This window comes from Dufourea novaeangliae, unplaced genomic scaffold (assembly GCF_001272555.1).
Source record: "Dufourea novaeangliae isolate 0120121106 unplaced genomic scaffold, ASM127255v1 scaffold7, whole genome shotgun sequence".
In the NCBI taxonomy this organism is placed as follows: domain Eukaryota; kingdom Metazoa; phylum Arthropoda; class Insecta; order Hymenoptera; family Halictidae; genus Dufourea; species Dufourea novaeangliae.
This window is the reverse complement of record NW_015373896.1, coordinates 5,141,901-5,157,767: the sequence shown is the minus strand read 5'-3', so window position 1 is coordinate 5,157,767 and position 15,867 is coordinate 5,141,901. Positions and strand designations below refer to the sequence as shown.

General features: G+C 43.1%; 1 protein-coding gene across 1 annotated transcript in view; it reads right to left on the bottom strand.

The window, feature by feature from the left end:
- LOC107193317 (protein Wnt-1-like) overlaps window positions 1-15,867 on the bottom strand; it is a 73,299-nt gene that overhangs the window by 15,170 nt on the left and 42,262 nt on the right. The window lies entirely within an intron of this gene.

Below are 15,867 nucleotides of genomic sequence, written 5' to 3'. Positions count from 1 at the left end.
GTACACAGAGAAAGCGTGTCAAATTCAATTCACCGGCAGATGCCCGGATTAACGTACGGGTGGCCGTGGTTCGATAGAAAGGCGGTTCTCGATTATCGAATTTATTTAATGCCAGCCGTCTAATAAGTACCTGCTATAGGAGAACCTATACTCTTCCGCCGCGAGAGCTATCGACAGGACGCGAGAAAATATTCGATCCTCTTCGCCTTAACCCTTTACCTGTCCCCGTTCCACTTCGACGTTCAACCACCGTCGCGCTGAGAAACGTCGTCTGTTGGTATATGATTTTGTGTATTTCATCGATTTCAAATTACGCTAGATAATTCTTAATATTACGAAACGATTGTTCGAGGAAATAGGGAGAGAAGTCCTGTGGAATAAATGGTTTGTCGAACGATCGATCTAAGAGAACCAAAGTTCGATTTTTATATCGTAAACAGATTAGGAATAAAGTGATTTTGCAAGATGGATGTTTATTGCATGCAAGATTGCATAAAAATGTGAATAAATATTGCCATCATTTTATTCGACAAGAATAGATGAAACGATATTATACTGAAAAGCAATTCTACTAAAGTAAAGAATTCGTAAAATAATCGATAATAAATTCGATAAATAAAAACCTAATGAAGCCAAAAGTCTATACCACTTTATCAATATTAACGCTGAACCTTGTCCACTATTTTACACTTTTCTTTACCACGAAAAATGTCGGACTTTTGAAAAAAGAATAAAAATAAATTGCATTCAATTTATTAGCTTAAAAATATTATTTTGCATAGATTCCAGTGTTGTAAAAATTACTTAAAAAAATGTTTGTCATAGGATTAGAATGAGAATTAAGGAGAAAAATGCGAGTAGATACGTTAGACGAATAGAAAATCGAAAAATTTCATGTCGATCAACCCTTTGAACATGGTTGTCCTCGGATTTTCTGCCGTCGTTAGTCGAACGATACCAGTTCGCGGGGACGGCTTCCCCTCCCTCGTCCCGGTTTCTTCCCCACCGTCATCTCGCTTACCCTAGCTTGCCCTTCGTCCTTTTCCCCTCTATAATTTTCACTCGAATACCTGCTCTAATTATAGGTGGTTCGTCACGCCGAATGTTCCTTCTGCCGTGATCTCCTCGGTAGCCTTACGTGCTCCTCCGGAGGCGGACCGTGCATCGTTCCCGGAATATTTCATTGTAAAACGCGATTCGCGAACACCACTCACGACCTTCTAACTCGTTCAGCACCGAACCAGAAACGAACTAATCTATATTTTACAATTTTTCTTTGGTGCACATTTTTGTTTCGATAAAAATAAAACGCGTATGTAAGAGTACTTATTTTTGGGGTTTTTTACATTTCATAAAAGTCCATCGATTTTATCATTTTTTATATACTCGTATTTAATCTACTTTGGTTTTAGAGGATTGTTACACCGCAAGCTTAAGTTTACGATTTTGAATGAGCGTATAAATGTTTTTTATTTCAGTTCCACGAACTATACGTGATTATGGGATTATCAGACTGTAGACGTTTAAGGAAATTCGAAATTGTATAGGTTGATTGACAAAAGCAGATATCGAAGGGAAATTGTTAACATTCCTTGGAGGTTTTATAAGTTGAAAATAGAAGCGATTTATTAAAGACTCACCAGGATTCTTATTAGATTCTGCTTTAAACATTCGGTATCTTCATGCGATTGAACAAAATTTGTTTCCAATAACCTAATACTTTTGCCGTGTATAATATTCCAAAAAAATGGAAAAAGGTTTTGCTAGATCTCGTGGAAGATCCAATCAGTTGCTTGAAACACGATTTAAGATCGTAATTAATTACGTCAATATCGACACGGTCGTTTTCCACGATTAGTCTGTTCGTCGAGTCACGTACCACGAGTGGAATGGATCGTCGGAAGGAGTCAGCTGTAAGAGGAGATTCTAAAGGAGTCGGAGCGGCGCGGCACCGTGTTCGTCCGGCTGTTCCTAATCGACGTCGCCGCTCTGAAAAAGCGGCTGCATCATTTTATATTATTTTCGACGAGGGGTCCGGTATGGTAGCCCCCGTCCGGACATAGGTAGCGCTCGTTTAGGCGGTAAATCTTAATGAGAATCAAGGGTGTGGCCTTGGCTGTCTCGGAAACGATGATTGCAACCCCGTGGGCAACGTTCGGAACGATCGTCGACCGTCAGCCTACACGTACGACACACGGTGTTGGATAAAGAAAACGGCCGATCTCGTGTGCTCAGTCTTCGTGGACTTTTAATACAGACTGGAGGAGGATCACGAATTTATGAGAAGAGGTCGCTGGAGTTGAAAGAATATTTAATGATATACTCGATTTATAATCGAGGAGAATCGATTTAGATACTTGGTGATTAAGAGATTTCAGTAAAGAAAATGGATTGAATTTTACATTGAACCGATCGAATTAACTCACTCGTTGTTATTTGGAAACAATTTATTTTGAGGAAACAATTGCATTTTCAGAACATCTATGGATTCTAGACGTTCTAGATTTTCAAAACATTTAAATTGTTTCAATGTATGTAAAGTATTTGAGGTATTCAAGACTTTCAAACCTTTTAAGATATCGAAGACTTTCAAAACCTCTAAAGACTTTCATACCTTTCCAGGTATCCAAGACTTGTAGGATTTCCAATCAATCGAGACAATTTCAACCTTCAACCTTTCAAACCTTCCAAGGTATTAAAGACTTTTGGGATTTCCAACCATTCAAGAAATTAAAAATTCCCAAAACTTCCAAGACTTTCAAACCTTTCAAGATATCGAAGACTTTCGAAACCTGTCGAGACTTTCAAATTTTTCAAGGTATCCAAATCTCCAAACTCCCCGAAGCAATTCAAACCTCCGAAGACATCCCATACATCCAGAACCTCAACGAAATCGTATCTTCGAAAAATTTCAAACGCTTGAGTACATTCAAAACTTTCCACACCACTATACAATTCAAGAACATCAAATCTCGACTACCACCCAGAATCCACGAAATTCAACCGGTTCGAAACCTTCGAAAAGACCGCACCGAATTCCCAGTCGCCAGGTGTGCGCATCGCCTAAACCGTCGTCGTCCTCCGTAGGAGCGGCGCTCCTCGCGGAACGGTTTCCGAGTACGTGTTACATATATCGGGTCCTGTCCCGCGAGGAAATCACATGAGTCATCTAACGAGGCCGGCCCCGGCTATCAGGTATTCGGGCGTTCCTGGCAACGGCGTAGGAGCAGCCACGTTTATTATTTGTTTGCGGTCGAGAATACCGCTGGGGCCAGGGGGCTCTTCGACGACGACGAAAGGCCCGACTTCGACAGTTATTTCGGGTTTGTTTGGCCACGGTTTACGGTTCTCTCTTCCAAAAGAGAAAGAGGGAGAGAGTGCCCGGTTTTATTGGCGTAACCCCCTCCCCCCTTCCACGGTGTGGCGACTGATCTTTCAGGCTCCCACCAGGGCGTTATCTTGTGTACTCCGTTCAGAATTGTCGTGGTCCCCGAGAATGGGCCGACCTCCAAGGGATTAGGCCAGGAAATCGACGTTTCGCCAGTTGGAGAAATTCTCCACGCGCGAGTACGATCATCCTACCCCCAAGAGAGCATCGATGTTTACGATCGGGATCAGCCATCGGCCAAACAGTCGAGACACCCGCGACCACTATCCCTAAAACGTGTTGATGGTCGCGCAATATTGCAATCAATACGTGGTTTACACATCGTGGTTCAGGGTGGACGAACGGTCGATTTCACCGTTCAACTTTTCATACCCCTCCCCGCGTATCCCTTCTAAAAGGGGGGAAAAGGTGGCAACGGTCCGTCGGTTAAGGCGGTCAAGGACAGCTCGAGTGGAAGATGAGGCGATGGAGGATCTATTCGGACGGGGGATGAAGCTGATGAATTCATTCGGATGTTTCGTACGATGAGTCGCGTGATCTGGATGTTGTGTGTTTGGATACCGGTGGGAATTTCGATTTTTGAGGGGGTTTTGAGTGACTCTTTTGTGCTGCGTCGAGGATTTGGTAGCTTCGAAAACTATTTTGGTAGATTGAAACTTTATGAATAATGGAGAATCAGTGCTATGTTGATCGTTGAAGGATTTTTTTAGTCCGTGGAGAATTAAAGCAACGAATTTTCTATTTTATTCTCTATAATCATTCCTCGAATCACCTCCCATCCTTCTCCCTTTCCCACTATCTATATTCCCATCACATCAAAAAAAAAAAAAAAAAAAAAAAAAAAGGAATATCACATCCCCCGATACGACCAGAATCGAATCTTGGACAAATGAGACCGCGCACGGTCGGGGGTGCAGGAAGTCGTCGTCGCGATAGATAAGGGGCTCTCGAGCAGCAAAAGGAGGATGCGACACTCGAGCGCACTTGCGTGGGGTGGTAAGGCCATCGGGGGTAAGGGTAAGTCGAGACGGTTAGGGAATAAGGCGGAACCGTGTCGGTGGGCGAGGGGGGGGGGCAGATAAAACTGACGAAAGAAGGAAGGAGACCAGGCCGAAGAACGAGAAGAAGAGGGACATCCAACGACACAGAGGAGTGGAGGGTGGGAGGCGGAGGCAACGAGGGGAATAATAATTCGACAAAGCGCCGGTAGAAAAGAAAGAAATCCATATTCAGATCCGATGATGTATCCGGGGCCGCGGGAGGGCTCGTCGGCTGCCTCTCCATTGAAAAAAGGGGGAGGAAAATAAGAGTGGAAGGAAGAGGGGCAAGAGAAAGAGAGAGAGAGAGAGTGAGCTTACCGCACGGGTCTGTAGGCAGCAGCAGGCTGCCAGGTCTGGCTTCCTGCGCGCCTTTATCATCCTGCCCAGGACGACGACGATTATTATTATTATTATATTATTTGAGAGGTATCGCGTTGCCGTCATAACCACGTCGGTCCGCGGCCTTTGTCCACGTGACAGCGATAGGGCCCATTTACGTCGAGAACACTCACCGCCGACATTATAATGGGGGGATAAATCCCCGAAAGCCCACAATACGTCGTGGATCGTAGTAGTATTAGCCCCCCCACCCCCCAAACCCCTCTGGGTAAGTAGGCAGATATACCGGTTCAACGTTCCAACACGGTTTCATGTGCGTGTATGTGTTTATAATATATGTATAGATTGGTAATGTGTGTATGTATATATGTGTATAGATATTTACTTGGTCGTGTGTGTTTGTATTTGTAGGTGCGTTACGAGAGTCGAGCACGACCGAAACTTTGCCTCGTCCTAATTAGTATCGATTACCGAACCAACATCTCCCTCTCTGGCTACTACCCCCGGGGGTTGTACTTTGCTCGATACCACGCGTTGTTCACTTCTATCCCGGGGAGCCTTGTCGGTGACTTCGACGAAGGGTGGTGTGGTTGTACGCGTAAGGGGGTAGAACCGGCATAGATTGCGCGGAACAACACGTTCTGCGTGCGATTCCGTACGATCAACGTCGCGAAGGAACGACGGAGGAAGTTTGTTCCGTGTTAGTCACGGATGATTAGTCCTCGATGTGGCGACGATAGGACCGTGGCTATGGGAACGCAACAATTGGGACATTTAGGGGACGCGTGGGGGGGGGGGGTCTTGTTACGTGTTGTCGCGGGATAGACCGATCGATTTTGCGGTTGATTGTTTTAGGGGTGGAGGTAGTAATCGAGGTGGAGATGGGTTTGTTTGAGACGTTCGATTGGTTTTAGAGGGCATGAATGAAAGTCGCTGTTGGGTTCTTTAACGCGTTGGCAGGTGAGCCTCGTATAACACGGTGATTAAATTCATGAGAACTTGCAGTGTTATGGAAATTTGTATTATATTAAACTACGAAGTGATGTATATATATGTGACACAACGATGGATATTGTTGATAATACTACGGTCTTTGTATTCGTCTTGTTCTTTTAAAATATTTTTGACAAGGTAATCGCTCTGAAAGTATTTTTTAGTATCATAAAGTGGACAGAAGACATTAATTCCTTCTGTTTTATTTTTATTCAAAAACGCACTGTGCACTGCAGTATTTAATAAGTGTACCACAAGGAACGCAAAAATCATTTTTTCATAAAACTAGGTACCACGCAAAATATTGAAAATTTGTAAACACTCATATTGCTTACAGTTTTGTACTCGCATATTTCTTCCAATTTTTTATCCATCTTCTTAACCACCTCTCTTTAAAACACTCTCTTTTAAACTCTCCAGAAAATTTTCTGTTCACAAAAGGCTGTACAAAAATCGAAATGACCGAGTACGACGAAGTCACTGGAACGGAAAGACTGAAACAATTTTCCTCCGACCACTCGGGTACCACTTGAATCCCTGACCATTCGTTCGACCTCTATGAACAACAACCTCGTTCTTCGATCACGGTCCCGGAAAAACTGTAATAGGATAACACTCGAGCGACTTCGAGCAACAGACCACTGGTTAGACCACAGACTATCTCGAGCTACGACCGGACCGGGGAACCAATCGCCTAGATGCAAATTGACAACGCCACGTGACTGGACCATTTACACGCGGGCAACTTGATACACGTTGACCGTGACCAACGAAAATGTTCGTGTTGTCCTGAAACCTTTATAGGTTTTCGACCTGACACGTGAATTAGTGTACCGATGATATCATTTTATACGTTTGTACATTATTGAGATTATTTTGAATTATTATGATATGTAATTCTGTTATTTTTTAAATAAAATTCTATGGTAATTTTTAAATTGTCTCAATAAAATTGTACAATAATTGATTTTTTATTTAATTTTATCCTGATAAAAAATTGCCCTTATAAATTTTCGGCACGGTGACCCTGTCAAAGAAACACGAGCCTTAAATGAGTCGTTGACAGGTCAAAGTGACTAACTTCACTTTTTGAATTTTATCAAATTTCAGTGTCGAAGCATTTAATTGTCGCGTAAGTGTCTATATTTTTATATTCTTGTGAAGTTGCTCAACTCAAATCTTGATCAACATCTTGATCTTTCATACAATTGAGCTTCAAGCGTTCCCTTGTCACCTTTGACTTCCACAAAGTTCGATCCAGGGTTCAAATCCTTTTTGAATCTACACATGGTTTGAATTCGACTTCTGAAACGTTCGTACCATCTGACAATTTTTACGTAGTCTAGGCTCTAAAATGTAGAGTGTCAATCCTGTCTGAAACCTTGGACATTGGCTCGATTTCAACGACGAAGGACAACGACAACCGTGAACCGACGTCGACATGGCGCAGACAACGTCTGTCGTCGCCTGGAAGCGTAAACGTGGACGATACGAGACGAAAGACCGTGAGACGGTCGTCAGATTGTCTGGCGTAGATTCGTCCGGAAGCGTCTGCGCGCGGAGGGTTTTCGTTTACGAATACCGGCCTGCAAATGGAACGGGGATAAATAGCAGTCGGTTTTACGAGCGGCCTTAACCCGCTCCTCGTGGCGCTTGGTCTTCTTCGACGACCAGACAAGTTCGATCTGCGTTCTCTCAGGAACCATCTTATCGCCACCTAAATGGAGCTGGGTTCTTAAATCGGCCGGGAAAGTGTTTACCGAGACGTCCGGTCCCCTTTGATTCCGGTCACTTTTCTTACGGCGTACGTTTCGTCTATTCTGTGTCTGTACCAACGATGGAATTTTTGGTCTGCAGGTCAAAATTCACCAATTCTTATTGAAGAGGAAGTATTACTATAAATTTTATCTAGTGCAATTTCTGCGACGATCTTGACCCGACGAGATTTCTTTTCAGAGGAACGTGTTCAAGAGATCTAAAAATGTTCAGTCATGAAGACAGTGTTATGAGTAAAAGGGTTCATTTCGTGTACAAGAAACTAATATTATCGAATTGGAGACAGTCTACCGTACAGTGAGGGAGAAAATTATTCGTCCACCTGTGTAATTATTACATGTGCCAATAGGTTATTCACTTTCTATGGAAATCAAGGATCTACAATGTATCCATAAATCATCCGAAGACCATAAAAATATTCGTAATGATTCTCCAATATCCTACACAAATTCATAATATACCTTTAATATCAACTGTAGCACCCCATAAATAAAAACAACTAGTGGACTATTTATTGTTACTAGATTGCGGAAGTTTATGCAAATTCACAATTTCAGATATTTATTCTACTAATTAATGCTTTGTTTTTATGATATTTCCATACTGCCTAACTATATTTCGATTAATTCTCGCGATCGTAACCTATCAGAATGAACGACAGCTTCACCCTTTCAACCCCCAGCTGAACACCATCCAGACCCGCGTGAAATTCGTCGAATTCGAAAGTCATATCTTAGGGGGGAGGGGGTGAACAGGATGGCGAAGACAGGATAGTCGCGAGTCTGACGAATAGGGGACGAGGGTAAAGGGGTATCTGCCGGGGGCAAGTGGATGGCAGAGAGCGAGGCACGGTATTCTCGTAAACCCGGAGACCAGTACTCTACTTGATCCCATGAGAAAGGTGCCGGTGCATCCCCTAATTAAGATTGGCCTTGTTTTAAGGAGGGCCCGCTGAATGATTCCTAGCTCCGATCCCCCCGAGGTGCAGCCTCAGGACAGATCGGTCGCGTTACGATCGACGACGAACGTTCCTCGTGATGCAATCATCCGTACCCTTTTGTATCCCACGGAACCCTCACCTAACCTCCTCTCTATCCATCCCCTATATCTCTACCCTCTCTCTCAACGCGCAGCTTTGTTGCGCAATTTTTCTGGAACGTTAAATCCTTGGAAAAAAACCGCCGTTTGAATTGCGGAGGAGGAGGATACCTCGATGATCGAGGCCGGTTACGGAACCGTGGAAAATGGTTTTTTTATCGTTCGCAGCCAGTCGGAGAGGTGCGTGTCGTCGCAAAGGAAAGAGAGGCTGAATAGGCCCGGGGAAACGGATAATGTCTCTGAATCGTGGAAATAACGAGTTACCGGAATGGTTATCGATTATCGTCGCTAACTTACGACTCGTTAGGCTCGATTGGGAATGGGAGAGAAAGACGGGGAGGTGGGGTTCTGACGTGTATATCGGTGTTCATAGTTCTGGCTTCTTTGGTGGATGATCATTGTTTTGTATTGTACGTGTATGAAACGTGGGGAAGGTATTATTTTTCTATATAATTATACATAATTAAATAATTACGATTTTAGGGAGAACGAGGTTGAATGCCTTGATTGCTATAGTTATGTACGAAGTCAAGTTTCGGATGGTACCAGTTGCATATTCAGTGCATTGTCTCTATTAAAAAATCCAGTGGTGGAGTCAACGAACCAACTGAATTTAGGAATACAATGAAAAAAACCAATCAAGATCTTAATATTGCAAGAATTCAGGTGACTGAAGTCTGGAAATGACCTCATCAAGGGACCACATTGGAATTCTCACCCTGAAGACACAAGAATACCAAGTTTCACCCAGAGGAGAACTGAAATATCAGTGAAGCTGACCGATCCTCAGTCTGGCCTAATGGTTTCCCCATAAATCATCCGAGGACAATAAAAATTATCACCTGGATAGGTGTTCCCGAGGGTCTTTGCTCGGTCTCTCTTGTTCGTAAGATTTTACGAAAGGGTTCTGGAACAAATGGGGATGTCATAAAGCTTATCTCGTTCCCGTGGACGGATACGGTACCGGCTTATCGGTCGCGTTTGCTCTCCGTCTTAGTCTCTTCGGTATTTCTGGGAAAACCGTGGCTCGTTTTATCGTTTCTCGATCGACGGAAAACACACGTGCACCGCGGATGATGCACGCCGCCCATTCGGTACACGTCGCACACGGAATTCGACCAGTGATTTCAACGTGGCTAAACACGACGAACAGAGGGTTTACTAGGGAATGTTTCGAGGTGTAACGTTGACTTTTTCGATGATCCTTAACGATAATTACAGAGCTTGAAATATTGAAACTAACGATACTTGGTTTTGGGGTTGCAGACTATTAACAGCATATAAAGTGACTCACAAGTTTGTTCAGGGAATGATTGATTACTAGAGACTACCATTTGTATTCGCTAAAACTATTTACCAAAATGGGAATTTTGAAAAATTAAGAAAAATGTACAGTGATTCCTCGATGAATGCGACTCGAGCAAAGATGTTATTCCCACCACTGTAGGATCACCCTCTGGAATCAATAAAAAAAAAAAGAGTAAACAGAAGCTAAGCAGAGACTTGGCTTGGAGTAAAAAATAAATTTATGAGGGGCTGAAAACCTTGCCATGAATACTCCGAAGCGGCTCCGAGTAGATCGTACTCATCGAGACATTAATGTATCACAAAAGAATGATCAAAGTAACGATAAGGAGAATGTGTCAATAGAAGTTGCATAAATGTTTTTATATCTAATTGTAATAATTGATCACGCGGTCACCACTCTGTCCGTCCTCCCATCCACTAATTTCCTTACACGCGAAGAGCCATGCTTGATGGCTCGCCCAGAGAATCTAACAAGATAGTCCGAGGAATTAGCGCTAACGGGATTACAGATTTCAGACCGAGCACGCACAGCAGCAGCTCGTCGGAAGATTAAAGCGTGAAAGCTCGCCGAGCGAGAGAGCAGTTGTTGCACTTTTGCAACCCGTGTCGGCGCTCCCGACGAGAAATGCATCCGCTGGTTATATCGGTTCCGTGCGTGCACACGCAATCGTCGTCAGGTGCATAAATAGTCCGCGTAATGCTCGAAGCAAACGATTATTTCCAAGGTCCGGGCTTGCTGGAACCGGAATCGAAAGAAGGTTCGTTTCACTGTTTATGGAAAATCGAATCTTCGACGTTAGTAACGGTATTGGGCGGCCATTTTAACACGTCGATTGACCATCCTTAACCGACTCCGAACCGTTTTCACCATCGAAGTCGGTGGTTGGGTCAATCGTGACTCATAACAAGATTTCTTGGACACGTATACATATACATATAAAGTGAGCGTGTTCATTGACGGGTCGTCGACACCGTTTTTTATATTTATTTTTAACACATTAGTGTTGTAACCCCTGTAGTGTTCAACCTTTTCATTGCTACGAACTATGGACGTAACCAGGTTATCAGTCGAGGGGGAGGGGGCACTGTAATTTTTTTCCTCCGAGAAGGAGGGGGGACAAAATCCAATTTTATTTCAAGTGCCCCCCTCCTGCTCATCCGTGGCTACTCCCATTCTACGAACCCATATGTGTGACCGTACTTCCAGGGCACTATAAGGCTGAAATCCAAAAAAGAACACTCAATTCTTATGTATTGTGGTTAATAGAAAAAATAAAATAATAAAGTGGTTCGTTTTTATTTTAACCATAATCCATAAGAATTGAAAACTTTCGGGTGTTTTGATAGTTATACCACACAGTGCATACATACACATAAATTTTTAGCCAAAGATATACTACTGCACAACAAGTTTATAGTCAAACTGACCAAAGATAAATGTTAGTATTAATTATAATTACTATAATAGTTATAATTAAGATAAGATTGATGTTTACGCTGGAAGTCATCCGAATAAAAAAAAAAAAAAAAAAAAAAATGTCTTCTTATACAAAAAAGCCAACAGTCTAAAGATTAATCTACCCTGTGTCGACGATAGTTCAACGCCTCGATCACGCGGATCGATATCGATCTCCCGTCAGCCAAAACTCGTCGTTTCAGGCGAAACGTGTTTGATTCGTTGACTCCTTGTTTCACGCGTGAACGACGCTTTAACCCGAGCCTGAACCAACAACAACGACGAGAACCGCTGGGGATGTGTTTTGCGTCCCGTTATTGCCGTGTCGGTTCGCTCCCATAACGCGGCTCGGTGCTTACGACAACACGAACGGAAAAGGGGGTACCTCGTTCGCTCGCGACCAGGCCGCCCGCGTGATTGGCCATTAAAAACCACACGAATTTATTTTGCGCTCGGGCGGCGCGAACGACGGAATAATAAACAACTGCGGGGATAATGTAATTACGGGTGTCTCTACCCGGCCGCCGAGACTCGTGGACACTGGCCAAATTAAATATATCCACGTGTGATACGCAAACAGGTTCCGCGGTGCAACGCGATATCACCGCGGGGGGTGAGGACCCGTGGACGCGTAAACCCAGAGACAATGAGAATTACACGCCAATCCCAATATTGCATTATTTGTTTAAACGCTGTCATCGAGCCCAGCGCACGCGCCACGGAGCCTGTGAATCACCGCTCGTATTTCATACAGGCTGTTTCATAATGCAGGGATTGCAGCTTCAGGGATGAATTTTAACCCTCTGGAACTTGAATGTTTTTCGTGACTGTCGAAAAATATTATGTAACGTGAAACCAACGGATATTAACCTCTAAATAGAAATTAATTAAGAATTTACAGTTTTCGAAGATATTATTATTACTGATGTATCCTTATATGTTTTTCTTTCTTCATATTTGTATTTACTTTACCAAAGGATATTACCCGTGTAATGAATATTATTACTGTTATTTATTATTCCGATGTCTCGAGGTAGGGTTGGTAATATCTACGAAATATCTTATCGGTTACCAGAAGTGAGGTTGGGTCTGAGTTAGGACACGATGTGTGCGCCACGTAACGGGAAAAAATTAAATTAGATCAAAACAGTATCGATATATCAGTATGTCGTGCTAAAGTCAGATGAGTGGGGACATATTTGGACCTAGGTAAAACGTGCACCTTCTAAGGATTAAAGTGAAGAACATAAATTGTAAAAATGTGAAGCTTTGACAACTCAAACATTATAAATACGAAATCAGAAAAATCTGTGTGATTGATTAATTATTCTAGTTAATGAATGAATTTATCTACGAACTTATGGCCACAGATTGTGAAGAACCTTGTAGTTCGCGTGCTCCGCGGAACAATGAGGGATCAGTTCGAAATCTGGAGCAGAAATTCATCAGGGTTTTTCCGATTTATTATGTTCGAATGAAGGACCGGGGGAAGAATGATTCACGGTCCAGCGATACTGTTACAGAACCCGAAGTTCCACGCGGAAAGCAGACGTTTCCTACTCCTCGTTGCGCCCGAGTCTCTTCCAGGTGCTTCAAAGGCTTAATCTCCCTATCGTCTGCGCTTTTTCATTTCTTAAAAGCCTTCTAATTCCTTCTACTCTAAAAAGTGCAAAGAATCCCTGCTCGGTGGAGTTTCTATTCCCTCTGTTTTTTGATGTATTGAACGTATCTGGAGCGTAGTGCGAAGCGATTGAAGTTAATTTCTCTGCGGTTATTAAAAGCTTCTGCCTCTGTGTCGTGTGTTAATCAAGCCCCTTTCATCGATAAAGAGTCGTTTCAGAAAATTACTACGTACGATAAGATACTTTATATTTTTCTACAGATCTTTTGTACTTATCATTCTTCAGTATTTTTTGTAATCACTATGGTCTTTTTCGTTGTTCGATTATTTTCTATGAATCGTCCTGTACTTACTCTGTCCTGTACTCGACTCGGTATAATTGTATCATCTCGTAGGTCATGAATAGTTCACAAAGACGAAATATCGGTATCATGGTAATGTATGAATATCATTACACAAATAAAGGCAATGTACATTGTTATACAACTAAATAGGACAAGAGGTGATTTTACATAGAAAAATGAATTGAAAGTGTAGATAAATATTATCTGTACATGATGTCACTGTCGAGATATAATTCGATTTGAAAATCCCATTGCTCGAGTGTCTGTCTATCGCTGGCCATTTCTACATGCATGAAAATCTATAAATTTCTGATTCAGAAGAAATGAATTTATTATTATTAGATACTAATAAGTTCGATGGAAAGTGGATAAAGTCGTGCCATCACAGACATTTATTCAAAGTAGAATAAGTCTGCGATGACCAGACACACAACCGTGTCAAACGTAATTTTTACAGAAACGAAGCATCGCGTGAACAAAATTGTACACAAATCTTTCTCGATTCTTCATTCGATTATTATGGAAATGAGACATCGTACGAGCAAAATTGTACACAACACTTTCGATTTCATTTTTACACGCGGAATCACTTCCTGTTCAGTTACATCACCCGTCCTAACTTACCTTAAGTTTCTTTTCAACTAATCCACAATGTAACTTACGATTCTTACACAAGTTATCTTTCCACCGTCTTGTTGTCCGAACATTTCTCTCGATTTATCGGATAACATGATAGAAATCGGTGCGTATACGGTTCAACGATAAAATGGATGGTCCGTTTGGCATGATTTTTACAAACAACTCTATCAACCAAGAAGGAAAAGCTCCGTTCACTATATACTAATTTCTCGGAATTTTCCGTCACAACTTACTCACAAGTACACGCGAAAACTCTCGATTACCGATGTAACATTACTGCTCGCCAGTGTAATTTGGCGCCAGGCTTGTGCGTGGTTGTCAGTAACCCAGACTGAACATTGTATGATGATCAGTCCAGAGGCTTTCTTGCATTGCAATAGCTTCCTGGTTCTCCCTGTGTTCGCCTTGGCGTAATTTTTACACTAATTTCCCTCTAATTTCATTTGACAATACGTCTACCTACGCAACGAAGGAATCATTGCTCTTATTATCAACCAGGGTGCCAATTTCAAGTTATTCCTGCGAAACAAATCTTTTTTCGGGCAATTACTCGACAATTGAAAAATAACTGTATATACAACACTGGCCATAAAACAACCCTCAAATCTGCAACCAGGTCCTGTACCTCCACTTAATCCAGCGGTGGGCAAACTTGTCCCAACCAAAACTTGTCCCCACCATCGCCCACCGTTACCATGGAATGACCGAGACAAGAATCAGTGTTTCTTTGTTTCTACTAAGGCAAACGTTGCAAAAGAAACATTGGAAGGGAAAACAGGCGCATGAGGTGCCCCTTCGTTGCCAAGCGTTGACTTAATCAAATGCTCCAAAAAATACTCGCAAAAAATCGAATACGAAGACACTAACCACCAAAAGTACACAGGTTCATTTCCAAGACCAGAAAGTAGAAGGGTATCCACGGCTAGATTCAAGCAACCCCCTTCAGTCGTTCCGCCGAACCGAAGTGGTCCAACGAATTAACCGCAAGTTACGACAATAAACACAGGAGAAACAAGGGATCCCCTATCGGGCCAGCCTTTCCCCTTCCTTATCGTGGCCGACCCCCGGCGGGTATAAATTAACCATAAACCCCGGGCAGGTCGGAATTTAATCACGTTATGGATACGTAAATCTGATATTCGAGAGGCCACGATCGATCGGACCCCGTGTGCGTATCGTTCGTCGCGTGCCATGCTCGTTCTATTCCGCTTCGGGGCAATACACGCGGGGTATGGGGGGGGGGGGGGGGGGGGGGGTACACATCTAGTGAGGGATTGGTTCAGGGACGGGGACCCCTTTCGATAATACACCGAAATGCAAATCGCGATATGCTAATGGCGGCACCGCCGACAACGTTTGTCTAACCGAGCGTTAAGATCCAGACCGTCCCGGCATCGACTCCTTGTTTCACGCGTGAACGACCCTTAAACCGCCGCAAAACCAACGCCTGAACCAACACCGACTGTTTTCGCGGGCACTACCACAACGTGCCCAATCGGGGAACGAACGAGGAGACGGCCTTGCTCTTTTGCATCGAACTGATCCTGGCTTCGTGGGGGTCTGAACGACGGTGAACGGGGGGGGGGGGGGGGTTAAGGTTGAATCTCGAATTTATGGTTAGACAGTAGGGGGAGGGATCTTATGGAGTGTTCCAGGTTAATTTCTATGGGACTACCGGGTGGAGGAAGTGTAATTCTTCTTTAGGGAGGATTTAAGGATTTAAACCGTCTGTTTGGTTATGTCTCAGTGGGAGGAAGTTGATACGGTGATGCTCGTTGCGATTGGAAGGGATGTTAAGAGAATTTTTGCGGGTTTTAGGTTGTTCGCTTGGGTTGGTTAGATGGATTCAGCGAGGCGTATGTAGA